Here is a 16861-nt window from a genome sequence, read left to right as displayed (position 1 = left end):
AGGTTGGGGGACCTCTCGACCTCTCTTTCACATTCCTGAAGTCACATTCAGGGTGAGGTGCTTACGGTGCTTAGAAAACACGAGAAGAGACGTCAGTCTTCAGTTCACTGTGCTTGCTGCTGAGGTGCCCTGTGGTCCATTCCACCCCTCCTCCCCTTTGCCAAAGTAGGCCAAGGAGACTCTTCAGCTCCCAGCACCATGGCCCTTGGCACCATGAACCTCAGTGTCTATATGTCAACCTATCAGAGGCTTTAGGGTGGTATGGATCTCCACCGTCTAACCCTACTCCAACTCTCAGCACCATAAAAACACACAAACAAGCACCAAATCTTCTCCACCTCTATCTGTCTTGGAAACTGCCTGCCAGCTCCTGCCAACTCAGCCTTCCTACTCTCTAAACCCCAGGGCCTCACCCCACCCCCTCATGCCTGGTACAATTTAGTTCTTTTGAAAAATCAAACCCCTTAAATATGGCACGTGGGGAAAGGTCTCCAGCGCCCTATTAGTCCCTGGGTGTATGTGAAAAGGGCGAATGAAAAAGTAACTCTCATTTTTCCTGATTATTTCACAGCTGCAAAGCAAAACACAAATCAATGTCTCGATAAATTATTCTGAAACACTTGTGCAATATAAAGGCATAAACAACTATAGAAGACAGTGTTTCCACATGTAACATTTGGTGAAGAAATTTTTTCCTTTTAAAAATAGTTTATTTTACCATTTCTAATTATGTACTCTGACCTAACAAGAAATAGGGACTCAAATTAACATATTATTAATTGATATATTTACCTATTAATTACTCAGATTGTTGTGATCAAATCTCCCATTATGAAGTTAATCCTGATAATTTTTTCTTTGTATGTGTTGTGACTATTAGGTGGGTAAATATTGAAACTTTTTATATTTTCCTTGTGATTATACATTTTATCATACTTCAGAGGTCTTTGTATCCATAATAATGTGCTTTATCTAGTTTATCTGTGAGAATATCGGTACTGCAGCTGTCTTTTGCTTTTTATTTACCTGATGTGTTTTTTCAGTCTTGGACTTTTCTATGTGGTTTTCAACATCCTTATGTTTTAAGAGTGTGCCTTGTAAATAACAACAAATTTCAAAATCCAATTTGACAGGCTCTGCCACTAGTAAAAGGAGGCTATTCACTTTTTTTTAAATTTACTGATTTATTTCTATCATTATATTTTATGCTTTCTAATTACTCTCATATTTTAATGCTTATCCATCTTTATTTTTTCCTTCTATGACTGCTTGAAGTTTTTTTTTTTTATTCAATATTTTCCTCAAATAGTTTTGACCTTTTCAACTTCTATTTTTATGGTTACCTTAATTATAATAAATTTACATAATAAAGTCTTAGGTTAATCAATATCTCTAGCCTTCTCCTGAATAATATGAGAAATATTAAGTGCATTAATTATGATCCATTTTCTTAAATTTCTTCCAAATTATTTATTTTATTACAATCTCACATGATGAATATTCATTTAGATTTACCCGTATATATAACTATTTAGTTTTAAATCTTTTTTTTTTCTTACAAGTTGCTCTTTGTTTCCTGGGTTTAATTTCTATCTTTTTGAAGTATATCCCTGTCAAAGCATGTTCAAAAAAATGATAAAAAACATTCTTAGAAAATAGTGAGCATGTGACAAAGTTTAATGTAACTCATTGATAGCGGCATAATAATATGGTTGGTTCAAGAGACAATTTTAGAAACCGAGATATACAGACAGCGAGGAAAAACGAAGGTTGAGGTGAGAACGCTATGTTAGATGCAAGGCTATTCATTACGCTGCAGGACAATAAAACCATAACCTTTGTGAGATCTTCTCTAATGGGCAAAAACAAAAAATCATCCCACCTTAACACTTTTACAGGACTGTAAAATGTCTGAACCTTTATCAGCTTTGCAAATAGTATTACATTCTCTTAGACAGTCAGCTGACCCTTGGGTAAGCTTGTTAGCAAATGCTCTCGCTCACATCTCATTAACAGCTCAGACAGTTATCCTTTGCCTTATTTCCAAACTGTGGATAATTTTTCTTATCATCTCATAAATTTTTTTACTAAAGTTGTTGTGATGGTTAATTCTCTCAGTTTTTTTGAGAAGGGAGGGGAAAGAATTCTGAATACTATATCTTTTTGCCTTCATTCTCAATAGCTTATAGGGCATAAAATTCTAGATTGACAGTATTTTCTGTCATCTTTTAAAACATATTCCACTGCTCTTTATGATTTTCTGGCTTTCTGTTCACTATTCTTTTGTAGTAATTTGTTGTCTGTTTTTCTGGATGCTTTTTAGATCTCATCATCTTTGGTGTTCTACAGTTTCAATGTAATATTTCTAGAGATTGATTTTAATTTATTTTTTTGTGAGCTCAGCTGTGGACTTAAAAAAGTTTATTTTATATATGTCTGATATTGCTAGGTCTTTTTTAGAGGGAGGATTTTCAGGATATGTTCTCTGCAACATTTCTGGAAATCGCAGTCCCAGGCACCCATTCTCAGGACATTTTTTTTGCAACATATGCTATACCAAAATGAGCATTTGAACCAAGAGGAAGTCATTGGATCCTTAAAAAAACCAATCACAACAATAATAAAAAGACAGACAATAGAGGCAAAGGGGGAAATTCCAGGATGACAGGTACATAGCAATTGGAGGGCAATCAGACCAAACAGGATCAGTTAGAATGGGGGGTCCAGCAGGCATGATGCAGAAATAAATAAATAACACACAGACAAATAATGAAAATGTTAGGTTACCTGATGTGTTCAATCTTGTGAAAAATAGTATTCAGAGGGATTATGCTGTTGTATTAGAAAGGATTAAATATGTTAAATTAAAAAAAGCTATTATTATCTTTAACAAAAACAAGAAGATGAACATAAAAGGAAAGGTAATCACAGTATATTACTAGTCTCAGGTATAAATAATACTGATCTAATTCATAATGTAGTTACAAATATCAATGCAACCAAAAGTTATATTTATATAACGCATTTACATTGGAGGGACAGATGGGGTATATATGAGTGTGTGTGTGTGTGTGAATATGTTTATGTGGAAGAAGGGAAAAACAATGATCAGTGAGTGCTAAAACCATAACTTTCTTCCCAAGAATTGAGTAGAGAATTTCTAAAATTGATATAATAAAAAATATCCTGCCATGCATATTATTCAGAAAACACAGAGGTGATTGGGATACAGGTCTTATAGGTGAAGAGGAATGGGTTGGGAAACTTAGATATACAAGTTCTAAATGAATGAGATTTCATTATTTGTCCCTGAGAAATCACTAAGAAACCATAATCTTTCCTAAGAAGAATTTTTATAATGGCTACAACTGAGAAAAATAAATATATTAATTTGGCTAGTAGGTAATGATTGTAAAGAGGGGGAGAATGAAGGAGAATTCAAGAGGTGAAGGCAAACTTAAAGGTCTACAAACTGGCAGAAATAAATATGACCTATGGAATAACTGTCAAGGGGTGTACTCACAAGGAGGCCTATTCTGGAGGTGAAGAAGAAGAGGGCATGGTGGCAAATATGTGAAGACTGAGATGTAAGTAGAAGAGAAGGCCTGGCAGCCCCAATTTTGGCACTTCCTGTCTTAACAACATATGCACATGACTGAGCATCTCTGAGCCTTAGTTTCTGTTTTCTCGAAGGAGAAAGAATAATATGGATAAATAATAATTGGATAAATATGGATACTTAATAGAGAGGAATAACCATTATGAAAATTATCTGAGATATTAAATATAAAAAATTATTTATAATCTCTGAAGATCTCTGCAAAATGTTAGCTCTTCCTAGCTATTACATGGTGACGAACAGTATTTTATCTTTTACTTTTTTACTTTGCAAAAGAGATTCACACATGCTAAAACTTAATTTTGTAATGAAGGAAGACAATTGCAAGCCTTCAGTAGGAAAGTGTGTCAATAGGGGGAAAAAAACCCAACCAAAGTTTAAGGGCAGTTTAATTTCCTGTAGACTGAGAGCAAATGTTGACAGAAGTAAGTATTGCCTTTGTCTTAATTTCGGAAAATGTTATTTTGCTCCTGAAAGTAATCTAGTAGGGAAGAATTAGTGGTAGAAAAACAAGATTTGACTTGGTTATTGAAGGGTAGTTTTGAATTCTAGAAAGAGCTGAGACAGTTATTCTGTTTGATGTGCTTGCATTGAAATGAAATAGAGTACTGGCTGACCTTTTTGGTCTGAAAATATTTGAGTGTTTGCAAACTAATTTATTAACTCTTTTCACATCTACTCCTAGAGTGATTAGGTGTAGATTATTTTCATGGCTTCACCAAAGAGACATTAGATGCTGGCTTTCCTTCTTGCCTGGAAATTGAAGTTCAGCTTCTATTTGCTAACTTCATGGAAACTTTGCTCTAAAAACTCACAGAGTTTGATTGTCTTGACAAAGTTCTGTTATCCAAGCAGATAGTCCTTCCTCAGGCAGGCTCTCCCTGCAGAATCTATTGTCCCCCTAACAGATTGAGAGGTTTTGCTCTAGGAGAATAGAGAACATAGTCAGAACCTGGAGGCTGAAAGGTATTTTTATTCCCTACTTACTTATATTGTACCTTATTACTTTGTCTTATTTATATTTTGTCCCTACTTATATCTGGGTGGCAGGAAATCACTGGAACCAGCCTTTCAAGTAAAGTCAATGCTCGTTTTCTGCCTCCTGGAAATAGAGCAATGGTTTAAGAAATATTTCTTTTTTCCTCTCCTACTTACATATTTCTTTTTTCTTTTTATTTTTTTAATCAAAGACTTTCTCGTAATATTTAAAAATCTGAACTTTTGAAGGAAATTCTCGTGGGCTTGGGAGACGATAAAAATATAGTAATATCAAATAACTGCTCCCACTGAGAACAATGAATCAGATTCTCATTTTATGTGACTCTTGGGCAATTTGCCCACTGTGTCACCCATCTTGGGATTCTAGCCCAGGTGGTAGCTCTAATTATCCCCATTTTTTATTTCCTGGCAAGGAAAACTCTTCCTAATTATATAATAATTCTGATTCATTCTGAAATAAATTTCAGCATGTTATATTTTGCCATCAGTTAAAGCTATGTGTTAATTTTATTTTAATTGTGACTATTCTGGAGGCTGTTAAAACCAGTGGATATCATTGGGAGCAGAAACTTATGGAATATGGATTGGAATAAAATGATTGACCCCTTAAGGAATATATTAGTTTTTAAGTTTCATTACATCCTTATTTAAAAATATATCATAAACTATAAATACATGAGGGTAGATACCATATGGTTTTTGTCCACCACTGTGCCTTCACCCCTTAACAATTTGCCTGGTACATATAGTACATGCTTATTAAATATTTGTATAATTTGTTATTGAAACTAGATATGCATATTTCCAAATGCATAAAATGTCAGAGTAGAAAGGTTTCTTCTGCCTCACGCTGGAGGTAAAAATGTTTCCTAAATGTTTTAGGCAGTACCAGAATAATATAACATTAAAAAAGTACAAACTCTTACCTGGCCTTATCTATCCCAAACAGTAGTGAAACTAACTATTTAAGATAAGATGTGATGTAGCAAGGAAAATTGTGCCAACTAGGCTCTTCTGAAGCGACATTTCCCGCTGTATGTAGGTGGTTAATGTGATCTGATAGAGAAAAAGCATTTTTAAAAAGCATGGCCTGACTGCACAGGTTTACAGCACAATTATTTGAAGAGATTTCAGTTTGAAGAAATTCACTCTGTAACTAGTTGAGAGCTTTGGCAGAACACATTTCATATAGACGTACTTATATAAACCTGTTTCCATAGTATCTAGGCTCTCTGAAGCCTTCCTTGTCTTAGCAGAAGACAAGTAAAATATTCAAGCATATCCAGGTGATTTCCGTCAGGATATATTCACTGAACACACTTGGCTAGCACTGTGCTATTCTTGGGAATCCAGGAAGATAAAGACAGAGGAAGATAAAGTTTTCCAAAAAAGGAACCCTCAGAATAACCAAGGGGTAGGAAAGAGATGTCTAACATAATAATTACAGCGTGGTGCTAGAACTAAGGCTTAGACTCTTCCACTGCCACAGAACTACAATCTAGGAAAGAGAGACTGAACAAAATGTATCCATCAGTGATGTGGCAATCCAGTGCAGGAGACGTCTCCATTCTCTGGGAGGATGTTTTTGTAGGAGTGTGAATGGAGATGGCGAATTTTCTGGGCAGAGAATGGCAGACAGAGCATTTAGAAGCACAGGGAATAGTAAAAATAAATGCGTAGAAATCATAAAGGGCATAGAATGTTTAGAATAAATGAGTTAATTAATGAATCGTCTGAGTCCCTTTTTTTCCATATAAAAACAGCTTAAACTCTTAGGTCTTGTTTTCACTGACTGTGGCCAATCATATTTCTCCACTCAAATATTGCAAATATTACCTCTATCCTATGAGACAACTGCTTTAAGAGAGCATCCAACTTGTCTCTGTATATTCCAAGCTCCAGGAATAATCACGCATGCTAGAGAGGGGGATGGTCCAGTTCATTTCTTGGCCCATGAAAAGACATTATATTAGTGCTCATGTGTTTATATTCTGCTGAATACAAGTAGTCCATACTGTTTAGTGTGCCTAAGTCCTAAGTAGCTGGATACTGTATATATGTTTCTCCCATATATATTTCTCCCATAAACCGGAGACCCGGGAAAGCTGGTGGTATAATTCAGTTCATGTCTGAAGGCTTGAGAACCAGGGGAGCGGATGATGTAAATCATAGTTCGAGAGCAGGAGAAAATGAATGAGATGTGATGTCCCAGTTCAATCTGTGAGTCAGTGAGGCAAGAAAAAAAGGGATGATTTCCTCCTTCCTCCACCTTTTGTTCTATTCAGGCCCTCAATGGATTGGATGATGTCCACTCACATTGGGTAGGACAGTCTACTTTACAAAGTCTACTGATTCAAATGCTAGTTTCATCTAGAAACACCCTCACAGACACACCCAGAAACAATGTTTAAGCTGGGCACCTGTGACTCACTCAAGTTGACACAGAGAATTAACCACCTCAGAGGGAGAGGAAGGGAGAGCCATTTACCATTTTGTTGAATCTACGTGATTCTAAGTGGTAGATGAGATATTTTCTTTACCGATAAAACATTTACATTAGTGAGAGACTGTAGGCCTTACCTAAACATCATAGCTGGCCACAGTGAGATAGGACTACTGCATCAAAACTTATCTTTCATCCAGAGCTTTTCCTGCTATCTGTCACTTTCCCTCACAGAGCTGTGAGTATATTAATGTTTGTATGTTCTTCGAAGTGTTATCTGCCATCTGTGACTTATGTCTTGGTATATCACAGTCTGTATGACACCTTTGCTCAAAATGAGTCACTGCATCTTTGATTACTATACACCAACTTGGCCTGCCGCCATATTCCTCAACATCTTACAACTATGCCACATTGCCTTATTCAGGGTTTCAAAGACTCAGGGAGAAACTCTTACCATAGAATTCCTTTTAGGTCTGTCCTCTAGATTTTCAGTGGTATCGGCAGAGTTCCAAAACTGCTCTGTAAACCTTTTGCAAACTTTAGGTTTTTCACTGAAGTCTCTCAAAAACTTACCTAGCTTATCTCCTAAACTCTGCAAATTACAAACTCTTGTGCTGATAATCAAGGCTTTCTGTGATCTGACCGCAACTGACCTTTACCCCCTTTTTTACTGTTACACCTCAATGTGAACCTCATGTGCCATTCAGAGAACTCAGCTCCTGGCCATTCCACACAAAGGCCACGGGCTTTCCTACCTCTGTGTCTTTACGCACACGGCACCTCATCATTCCCTCCCCAGTTTACTTCTCTCTCTGCTTGTAGCCATTTATCCTTATCCTTCTAGTTGCTCAGGCCTAACACTCTGGAATCATCCTTGATTTTCTCTCCTTCATACTCCATATCAAATCCATCAGCATATCCTATTGGCTTTACTTTCCAGAATATTTCTAGAAACCAATGCTTTTTTGCCACTTCTGCTATTATTCTGAACTATTGTATCATTATCTCTCCCCTGTATTTCCAAAGTCAGCCAAATAACCAGTCTCTTAGCTTCAGACCTTATCCTCCTTCAGTCTATCAGAAAGAGAACAGCCATCATAATAGTTAACGCATATGGCATATCCTAGCACTTCTCCACTCCCTTTAAGTTTGAAATATTTAAGATGGCCTCCAAGGCTCTGGAATACTTGTTTCTCATGTCTGTCAAATTTCACTTGCAAAACACTTCATCTCAATCAATCTGCTCCAGTCATACTGGCTTCCATTCTGTCCTTCAAACATTCAGGCATGCTCCCATCTCAGGGCATTTGTCCTTGTTGTTCCCTCTGCCTGAAAGACTTACCCCCCAATATCCACATGGTTCACTCTTTTCCCTCTGACTTTCTAGTATGACCTTTCCTGACCTCTCTATTTTAAATGTATTTCCCATCACTACTTCCTACCTTCCTTCCCTGCCTTATTTTGCTCTATGATGCTTACTACAAGCTAACTTTAAAAATATATATATATGGTTTATAAATATATCTTTTTAATGTTTGCTTGCCCCATGTAAATGTGAGCCACGTGAAGGCAGTAATCTTTGCCTATTTTGTTCACTGTTCTTTCCCCAGTGTACATCATTCTACATCACATATTAGAAATTCAATAAAAGAGTGAATGAATAGAATTTTTTCTTCCAGCCAAGATGAAGTAACAGGAATCGGATTTACTCTTCTAGCTGAAATAACAATAAAACAGAAAAAGATATGAAAAAGCAGTTTACTGGATATCAACAACATAGAACAGAGATCCCTTAGAGACAGGAAACAAGTTGTCTTACAATTTCCTCGATGTACTGCCTTTGCAGAGTCTTCTGGCACAGTGGAGGGAAGAGAAATATAGATGGTGCTGGTGAACTCTTTTGATTTTTAGGGTGGAGCTGAGAGTTCAGGGAGATCAAGGAGGCTAGAATTTTCAATACAGAGTACCTGGGGGGGAGGGAAGCATATATAGAGAACCCCTGAGATTGCAGAGAAATCCCCTATAAATACTTTCCATTTTCTATAACTCCTTGGAGTATCTCTCTACTTGCTAGATGGGATGCTGCCTGATTCATGAGTCACTTAATAAAGCCTATTAGATCTTCAAATTTACTCTGTTGAATTTTGTTTTTTAACAGTGCAGAAACGGTTGCCTCAGTAGTGGGGCAAAATTAGCCCGTGGAGGATCAGAATTGGCCACCCCAAAGTGTGTCTCTTTGGCTTGATTATTTTTAAGAACAAAAGACTGAAAGAAACTTTGACTTTTCCCCTAACTGCCTAAAAGAATTTAAGATAAAAGGCCTATTCCAGGAAGGAGCTAATACCATGAGATAAGTATAGTATAATGTAAAATAGGTGTGATAAAAAGGCACCAGCAAGCCCACTTTTGTCAAAGTTCTGTCTCTCAGGTCACATAGCCTACAGATGGCCCAGCAAAAACTTGTTTAACAAAGATTTACATTTCCATCTCCATGTAAATTGCCTCCCTTCTCTTTGAAGTCCCAAACCACTACCCCCAACATCCTCCTTTGTCTTTAGGATGATATTTAAGGTGGCATTCAGCCATTCTGGCAAGGTGCTCAGTTTTCCTGGGTTTCTCCCATGTGTACATGTTATTAAACTTTGTTTTATTTTCTCCTGTTATTCTGTCTCATGTCAATTTAACTCTTAGACCAGCCAGAAGGACCTAGAGAGTAGAGGAGTTGTCCTCCTCCCCTATAAGCCCTCAATTAAGCATAGGTGCAGTCCAACTAACACATCTTAAAAGTAAGACTTGAAAGAGTCAGACTGTTTTCAAGTAACCAAAATGCAACTCAGAAAAAAGCCCAAGAATATTTTTAGGAGTACAAAAATACCCATCACCCAACAAGTTAACATTCATGATTTCTGGCATGCCTCAAAAATTACCAGCCATGCAAAGAAGCAGAAAAAACCTCCAATGAGGAGAAAAATCAATCCATTGAAGTTGACACAGAATTGACACAGATGTAATGCTTAGTAGACGAGGATGTTATAGTGGTTATTATTACCTATGTTTAAAAGGAAACTTTGGGGGGGGGTTATGGATATATTCATTTAGTTCCTTTTGCTGATGGTTTCACAGAAGTATACATTTGTCAAAACATCAATTTGTACACGTTAAATATGTGCAGTTTACTGTATGTTGGTTATACCTCAAGTAAAAAATGAATGAATGAATGAATGAAATGAATCTATTGAAGCTCTCGTCCTTCAGTACTTATATTGTTCCACTATGGTATGTTACTTTCTATATTCTAGACACCCCACTGGGTATCACAGGAGATAAGGCATATAAATAATTGTATCACCTATGACGTATACAAAGTTTATACAAAGTTTATGTTCAATTAATATTTGACAGATGAACAAATTAACAAAATAACTTGGAAGCATTAGAATACAGTGCAATTGTCAACTGTTGTAGGGTTTTTTCCCCTCTTTATTGAACTTCTGGCATAGAGTTACATAGTTGATTATTGTATCATTGACAGGGTCATTATGAAACATGATTATGAAATTTTGGAGCTTTGTGCATGCTTTTCCTCTTCTTGGAACATTCTTTGCTTCCCTATCTTTTGCTTAGATCATTTCTAGTTATCTTTTAGTGCTCAACTCAAAAACAACTACCAAGTGTAAACTCTTTTTTGTAACCCTGGGCCCTCTAGGACCAGTTCAACTGACCCCATCTTATCAACAGAGTAATTAAGAGTGGCTTTTCAGGAACTGTGACCCCTTATCCAGTTCAGGCTGGTTGAGACCACCAATCTATCAACTGTGCCTGCGCAAATGCTCAACAAGTGACCATTTTGATATCAAGGAGCTAAAATCTCCACCCTCAGATCATGGTAATGCTGCCATTTTGTGAACATGCATCCTACGAAGAGCCATGAAGCTTGACTCCGCTTGTGCAGATCATCAATTACCTCACTTCCATTTACCTCCAATCATCTGTCTCCACACTTCAGACGCCCTGCCCTTCATCCCATAAAGTTTGCCCCAAGCCCTGCATTGAGGAGGCAGATCTGAGAGCTGATGCCTTTTCTCTCCTTGCAGATCAATCTAGCAAAAAGCTGACTTCTTTTCCCAAAAGCTGATGCTGTAATAATTGGCTTTCTCTATGCACATGGGGTAGGAGGACTCCAGCTTTGTGTGGTAACATTTTGATCCCCAAGACTATTTTTTGTCCTCCATTAACATGCTCTTAGTCACCTACACTTCTTCTTTGTAGTACTGAATCACAATTGAAATTAAATAATGTCAGTCTAAGTATCTATTCAGTGTTTGTGTCCCTTACTAAATATAAATTACATAGACAAAAAAACTGTAGTATTCAATATGTACCCAATAAGTATTTGTTAGATGTGATAAGATGTTAGGCTCAAGGGTATAATATATATGACACTCGGAAGACACTTGCCACACAAAGATGCAGAAGTCCAAAGGAAACATTGAAAAGCTCCTCATTCATAGGGAAGATGATTGAAAGAATGGACATTGGGAGAGGATATGAGGATTGCTTAGGAAAGAGCTGTACTGTGGGTTTCATCTCCCAAGGGAGAGGCGATACCTCTATTTAACTTCAGGCCTGGTGAAAGGGACTTCTAAGAATTACTCAGAGACCTTGGTATATGTTCTTTATGGCAGTGGGACTGTTTGTCTGGAGTCCCTTCAAAAGATGTCCTTTCCTGGAAGGCTTCCTGCCAAAGTGAGGGGACTCCAGAATTAGAGGCTGTGGGGTGTACTAGCAGGGGCAGAAGCTAAGGGGTGGTGAGATGTAGCCAGGAGAAGAGGCAGTGCCTTTCAAAGAAGCTACAATTCGAGAGACAGAGCAAAGGAGGCTCTGAAAAACTTAGGAAAACATATATCAGAGAAAGAGTTTTAGGTATCTACCATGCCAAAGGATGCAGAACCATTTTATTGCAATTCGGGTCAAGCAAGAAATTTCCTATCCTCTTCCTTGCCCACACTGCTCCCATTTCGACTCTTATTAGGAAACAATTTATGAATCAAGGGAAGGAGGGGGTAAAAAAGAGGAGAGGAAATGACAACTCTCCTTCCCAGATTTCATTTGGTTTTTCCCCATCCAATCCTAGCTGGGAGAAAGGGAAATAGTCTTACCTTGGGATGGAGATTGAAGTGTTGGTGAATACATTGGACTGGTATTCTAATTTCTAAGTTTAGATAGCATTTGAAATCTAAAGAGATCATAGGGCTTCTCATTACCTAAGACTGAACAAGAAAGACTTTAGGCTTGCCTAAGTTCTTAAAGAGGGCAGGGCAATTTCAGTCCATACAGGTAGGTTTGAAAAGAAAGGTGGAGACAAAAAAATGCGCTTTATTCTTTATATCACTACTGAGTCTTGTTTTTACCTTCACAAGTGAATGTATAAATTAATTGAATGAATAAGTGCTCCTTGGCTCTCCCGGTACCCTCCTTAAAGAAACCTACTTAATTCTAATCTGGTCATTTAAATTCAATTGTAGGGCTTATTTGTTCCCTCATGCTTAGCCACCCCACAAATGTTTCAAATGATATTGCTCTTGTCAGAGCTGGAACATTTTAAGGGACCTTACATGAAAATACCTCATATCAATCAATTTGGGGATCTGATATTAGACTGTATATTTGTTACAAACTAAGAAAAGATTTACCAAATGAATAACAGTTCATATCTTGAATTTTCAATCATAACTAGCAGTATGTGAATGATTCCAATAGAGAAAAATATTATATTTTTATTGATGAGGCAGTTATTTATGGCATGTGACATAAAATTAACAGAAAGCATTACAAGTTATGACAATAAAACTAATCATTTTACTGTACTTTAGGGAAAAAAGTAATTCATTTTTTTAAAATTTTTTATTTATTTTTCAAACGAAGGGCTCTCATCTTATTTTTATGAACAATTCTTTTTTTTTTTTTTTTTTGTGAGGAAGATCAGCCCTGAGCTAACATCCATGCCAATCCTCCTCTTTTTGCTGAGGAAGACCAGCCCTGAGCTAACATCTATTGCCAATCCTCCTCCTTTTTTTCCTGTTTTCTCCCCAAAGCCACAGTAGATAGTTGTATGTCATAGCTGCACATCCTTCTAGTTGCTGTATGTGGGAGGCGGCCTCAGCATGGCTGGACAAGCAGTGAGTCAGTGCACTCCCAGGATCTGAACCCGGGCTGCCAATAGTGGAGTGCACGCACTTAACTGCTAAGCCACGGGGCCAGCCCCTCATTATTTTGTTTAATCATATTAAAATTCTTTGAAGAATAATAACTACCCATCTGTTTCATTCTCATGGACTAGTTAAATGTATATATTCTAAATTTGGCTGATAAATGATTATAGTCTGTAGAATAATCTAAAGTTTAGGGAATATATGTTACAAGAGAAAATTTGGGGCTATAGCTTAATCTCTCTGGGGCTCAACTATGAAATGAAGACACTAAATTAGAACCAAACTTGTGTCTGATATTGAGTTAGAAGGATGGGCACAAAGCTGAAGTTCCTGGTTTACATCTTGTCACTATCACTTTCTGTATTTTCCTTCCTGGGCTAGTTACTTAATCTCTTTGTACCTTACTTTCCACAACCCTATATTAATTTCAACAGGACATCTCAGAAACTTTTATATACTATATTTTCATAGGGTTCCCAAGATAGGGGAATAGTAGGTTGCATTTCCCAAATTTATTTAATTATGAACTCCTTTCCCCACTAAAAAATGATATGTATTATAATGCAATTTGGAACTGCTGGATTTCAACATTTGTAAGGACAGGCATTTGTAAATATGTCTCAAGGATGAATTTCAAGGTGATCTAAAAAATCCTTTATAATTATAAAGGAAAACTTATCTGTATATTACTTTTTAAAGGAAGAAGCTCTCGAAGGTCCATGACACTCCAAATTTAACCACTCCTGATAAAGCACTTCCATCTGAAAGCTTTTTAAAATTTCTAAGTATATCAAGTTAAAGGAATGAATGATGGGTTTTGTGAACTGAAAATAATTCCATATACCAGCTTAACATGTGTGGGGACTGAGCAACGCCTCAGAAGCAGGAAAGAAACAGCAAAGAGGACATAAACTTGGTAGTTGAATAGTTGTTTTAGGTACCACAGAAGGTAGTTTAGATTTTATCATTTAGGCAATGAGAAGGATTGGAAGACTTTTGAGCAGGGAATTAACATAGTTTTATTTACATATGAGAAAGATCAACTTGGTACTGGGTGGCAGATGGGCTGGAGCAGGAGTAATGTTAATAAAGCAGGAAGTAAAAGGCTCTGCGTTGCTCTGTTGCTGATTTTGTCGAGTTGTGACCTGTACCCACCGCGGCAGCTGTAGGAAGGACCTGGGGGCCCCAGGAAACCTAGAAATGGTGACTGTTAGGGGAAGCAGTGGCAGAACCCAGAACCCATGTCACCAGGCGCACGCCCCTTGAACACAATAATCCCCGTGCCACGTAAACATCAGCTCTGCACCAACAAGCACAGCTTCACAATAGTCTCCACACCACCAGTAATGTCAAAAACAGATGCCTGCCTCGTCCTAGCTCTGGGAGTCCTTCGGGAGCCCGGCTGTACTAAATCACTCTCCCTGAGATCTCTGGCACATTCCACCCTGCGGTTTCTGTGGCTCATGCGCTGACCAGGCCGGGCTCCCTCACCTCAGAACCTGCCTGCAGAGTGCGTTTCGAGCCAGTCCACCAAGGACGGTGCTTATTTTTTGCTGAGCAGGACTCTCCCTGCAGAGTTCTGGCCTCCATGCCTGTGGGATATGGCCATCTCAACCTGACCCTCCACTGTCGCCGGGCACCCTCGCTTCACATGGCTCCCAGAATGCAATTCGGCACCACGCCAAAGGCAGCTGCCGGAAACAGCAGGGATTTCTGCCTTTCCAGAAGTGCGCAGGCGCAGGTGACCCCGCCTCCTTTGTCGGAGGCCACGCCCACTGTTTCTTGACGGGAAGAGGCAGAAAGGAGCCAGGCCACGTCTCAATGAAGCCAGGTATCTGAGGGGTACTGTAGATAGTAAAGCAGTTTGCTATGTTTCTTGTTTAACTTGAGGAATGACTCAGGGGTCTTGAGGATTTGTGAGCCTGTTTTGCAGGAGAAAGAGAATGGCTTCTGGGAGGTTGCCATCATAGGATGGCCGGCCCTCAGCAGCTGTTGGAGCCCAGAATTCAGATTGCCCAGAGGCTTATCAGGAGTGACCCCTTTGTTTCCCTGAAGTCCCTCTTGCCAAGCCCCTTAGCTCTATAAAACCCGTCTGCTTTCTGTTCTAGGGGAGGTGGATTTGAGCAAACCTAGGATCCCACGTACTTGTTTTGGCCAACTCGGATAAACCTTTCTCATCTCCAAGCACCCATGTCTCAGTGTTTGGCTTGCTGGGCATCGGGGCACACGAACTTGAGATTAAGAGGTTCAGTATCACCAACATGCTTTTGCAACAACTTTCAGTGCTTTCCTGGGTCGCCAAGGTGATGTCTGTGTGGTTGGGCGACCTGGGGTCTGAGGTCCTGAGGCCTCCACCCTCCCCTCTGCGAATGTTCTAGGGCGGGGCACTGATCATGGCCTAGTGAGCACGGCAGCCAGGGCGGACCTGTGCGAGGTCTACGTGCAGGTGAGACCTCAGGGGGAGAAGGATCCCATACCGCGGAGACCGCAGCAGAGGACATGGTGGCTGGGTGAGGACGCCCAGACCTTTGTTCCTGCGCTGAGCTTCCAGTGGGAAAGCAAAGTGAGGCAGGGTCACGTCATGAGGAGCGCGTTTCTGGAAGTGATTATAGCAGCGTAAGGGGCTGGAACACCATGCTCTGCAGCCATGGCTCGCCCTGACTCTCACCTGTTCAGGCTCCAGAGGTGTGATTCTCACAGAGATGGCCTGTTGTGCTATGCAGGCTCAGGAAGTGTGAAGGCCCTTGGCCATCAGGAGGGGCAGATGGTCTCTCCTTTGGGGAATGGTTTGAGGGCCAGGAGACACCCCTCTGTCACACGGGATGGGCTGAGAACAGTTAACTCTGTTAAGATCAAGTGGATGTGGGCTCTGAGGAGGTTTGTGTAAAGCCCAGTGCATGTGTTTGCGTGTGTGTCTAGGGGCCAGTTATTCAATAAATACAGTCACCTCCTGTGTACCAGGCCTCCTAGTAGGTGCTGCAGTGACCCACAGGGAACAAATATCCCTGTCCCCTTGAAGCTGACCTTCAGGAGCCAGGAAACAAGAGTTACAAGTAAGATATGTCCTGTGTCAGATGGTGCTTAGTGCCAAGGAGGGAGAGAGGCCAGCAGAGGAGTACAAGGGCCTGGGCTGTGTGTCTTTTGGCTGTTCATTATCTTTGAGGATTTGTGACTTTGGGTGTTGGTATGTGGGTGTGTGCACATGTATGTCCAGTGACAAAGGCTGTGTGATTTTGTATGTCTGTCTGGGGGGCTATGTGTGTATGTCTTTAAAATCGGGAATGCTTTTATTTCATTTGGTGCCTGATTGCCCTGGTAGTACCTCCCTCACAATGTTGAATTGAACTGAGGTGGGCAGACAAACCCTTGTCTTCTTTCTGATTGTATTAATCGTGTGTTTTATTTTCTGTCTCTTAAGATGTTTTGACATCTTGGAGGACCTCTCAGACATAGGGAGACACTGCCCCTCCCAGGGGTACCTAATTCCACATTGACAGTGGATAGCTTGTCTAGAGCATGCCTTTCATGTGCATACTGCTGGATCTAGTGCCATGTCCATACAAACCTCCTTATCTACCTCTCACA

This window comes from Ceratotherium simum, chromosome 8 (assembly GCF_057802395.1).
Source record: "Ceratotherium simum simum isolate JZ-2026a chromosome 8, ASM5780239v1, whole genome shotgun sequence".
In the NCBI taxonomy this organism is placed as follows: domain Eukaryota; kingdom Metazoa; phylum Chordata; class Mammalia; order Perissodactyla; family Rhinocerotidae; genus Ceratotherium; species Ceratotherium simum.
This window is presented reverse-complemented; position numbering follows the sequence as displayed.